Source organism: Antedon mediterranea, chromosome 3 (assembly GCF_964355755.1).
Source record: "Antedon mediterranea chromosome 3, ecAntMedi1.1, whole genome shotgun sequence".
Taxonomy (NCBI): Eukaryota; Metazoa; Echinodermata; class Crinoidea; order Comatulida; family Antedonidae; genus Antedon; species Antedon mediterranea.
In genome coordinates, this window is record NC_092672.1 from 17,343,032 (window position 1) to 17,345,893 (window position 2,862).

The following is a 2,862-nucleotide window of genomic DNA, read 5'->3' on the forward strand; positions in this document are numbered from 1 at the left end:
CACAAAACAGCAAAGTGTACAGAATAGCTTCAAATCGTATTTGGAGACGTTTTAGACCTTTTTGTGATTTTCGAAAAAAACTTGTTAATATAAAAACACCAAAGTGCTAAGAATATCTTCAAATCGCATTTGGAGACATTTTAGACCATTTTGTGATTTTTGAAAAAACTTGTTAACATAAAAACATCAAAGTGTACAGAATAACTTCAAATCGCATTTGGAGACATTTTAGACCATTTTGTGATTTTCGAAAAACTTGGTTACACAAAAACATCCAAGTGCTCAAAATCACATAAACCGTTTTAGACCATTTTGAGCATTTCGATAAATCTTTTCACACAAAAACATCAAAGACCACAAAATAGCTTAATATCGTATTTAAAAACGTTTTTGACCATTTTGAGCATTTCGACAAAAAATTGTCACACAAAACAGCAAAGTGTACAGAATAGCTTCAAACCGCATTTGGAGACGTTTTAGACCTTTTTGTGATTTTCGAAAAAACTTGTTAACATAAAAACACCAAAGTGCTAAGAATAGCTTCAAATCGCATTTGGAGACATTTTAGACCATTTTGTGATTTTCGAAAAAACTTGTTAACATAAAAACACCAAAGTGCTCACACTCAATTCACCAGGGACAAAAAGTAGTGAGCCCTCTATCGGCAGCGAATCGTTTTTGCACACGAGACAGCGTTGACAATTACCCGGAAGCAACTTTGTTTTGAAAAGTAAATCTTAGGTTTTTGCAAACTGGCCAATTGGAACTTTTGGTTTTATTTACTAATGAATAATTCATGAAAACCTTTGACAAGGCATCTACGAACCACGTGATATTGTTTTTTAATCGACGAACCCATTATATTTTTATGAAACAAGGGTGAATTACACCGATGTTTTTTAAACAATTTTAGGCTATTCGAATGTTAAAATTTCGTCTAATTTGTTGAGGCTGTAATAAAACAACGCAATTTTTTGAGAAGGTGGGTTTTATAGTTTCTGAATATTTGATTTTTCAATAGTAGTTAATAAAAAAATCTCGTTGGGGTTATTTTTTATTTTTTTTTAATGGCTGCTTAAACATGTGCCCTCTTGGGTATTTCACTATCGAAAATGGAACACATGGTTGTAGCTAAAATCATTTTTTACGCCATAAGATAAAAAATGTGGTTTTGTAAATTAATAAGGGCAACATATAATATATAGGAAAGCTGTTTTAAATCATAAAACTCTACAAAGCCTCTTTGTTTTATTTATAAATCAATATAGTCTAGGCCTAGTAGTACAGTAGGAGAGCCAGGCTTTAGCCTATAATAGTGGGGTAGTGCGTGCATTATTGGCGCGTGTTCATTGTCAGGCGCGCGTTGTTTATAGGCCTAAGAAAATAAGAATAAATATACAAATATAATTAAATAATGATTATTATTAATTGAATGTTGTTGTTTTTTTACAGACCACAGAGGATTGTTCTACATACTTCAATACAAATAGCATTAAATCAACAACAATTTCTTATGAGTCATATTAATTTACTTCTGGCATATAATGTGAAAAAGCACTATTAATACTGTAATTATGGATATCTATAGATGTATTGCCAAAAAGACATTTATTTTGTAAAAACTTTAACTTATCCTAATTTACTTATTTAAAGGTTCAAGTGGCAGTTGGTTGTTGTGCAGTAGTTTAATAAAGTTTAAATGTACATTTCAAATTGGCAAATAAAAAATGGTAATAGGCCTACTACAGTAATAGTAAATCTTTTGAAGATTAGGCTTAGTACAAATGTTAGCTAAGTTGATGTAGAAAACTTGTCTGATTTTTAAGGTGAAATTTGTGATAATATTAAAAGTTAAAATGTTAATTGGTGTGTATTTGTATTTCATTTATTGCTCCATTATTATAATAAAAAGCAGGGAACTGCGAAATTTAATTTTAGCTCCGATAAAAAGTAAACATTTTCAGCATATACTTAAATCAATCATATGTTAGTGACAGGTGACATTAACAGATTTATTATGAGATTACTAGTAAGCCTACTAGTAGATTTAGCTCTATTCATAAAAATATGACATTATATACTGTACATTAATTAATTAGCCTAGGCCTATAACTAATTGACTGATTTTTCAGTATTTTACCAAGTCAGCCGTTCAGGAATGCAGACAGTCCCCACTTCACACTAATCTTCATAATTTTAAGAAAAATGAAAGTTGAGCACTTTATTTTAAAACTTATAAGCCCATATTATAAGATTCTGCATCATCCACCTAACAAGAACTAAAATTGAGAGCACAGTGATGGAGCGCATCTTCCGTCGTTCTCGTCGCCTAAGGAAACGAGTATTCCAGCCCTGCCGCGTCTTCCTAGGCCAACGCGCACCGCACTTTCGCTCAAAATACACTATCTTCAACTCCTTATAGAATTTGTTTGAAAAATAACCCCAAGCTTATATTTGGAAATCTTTGAAAATGCATATAAGACTATATTATAGCGTTTTCAGAATTTCATTTAAAAATTGCAAATTAATGTTAGCTATTTTAACAAATTAGTTAGTTTTCACTTTTTTGTTTTCGCCGTATGACTCGCTTTGTTTACGTTTACACTTGGCTTAGACGTTTATCTTAGAATTCGAATAAATTAATCCATAATCAACTAAAATTGCTATTGTTGTGGTTTTTGTTTAATATAAATGTTCTTTATAAACAGAAATAAATCAAACAACAATATAATTTAATATAAACCCGTTAAAAGGGAAATTTAGACAGCCTATAAAACACGGAAGTCAGAACTCGCGTCGCTCGAAATGCTCGGTAACTTTCTATTTATAGCCAATCGAAAAAGGCTCCGGCTAACTTAAACA

General features: G+C 31.1%; 1 long non-coding RNA gene across 1 annotated transcript; it reads left to right on the forward strand.

Moving 5' to 3' along the window:
* The first annotated feature begins 631 nt into the window (after positions 1–631).
* Positions 632–1,527, forward strand: LOC140043665 (uncharacterized). Its single transcript, XR_011844343.1, has 2 exons — positions 632–982; positions 1,453–1,527. It is a non-coding gene; the product is annotated as an uncharacterized lncRNA (long non-coding RNA).
* Positions 1,528–2,862: the final 1,335 nt, after the last annotated feature.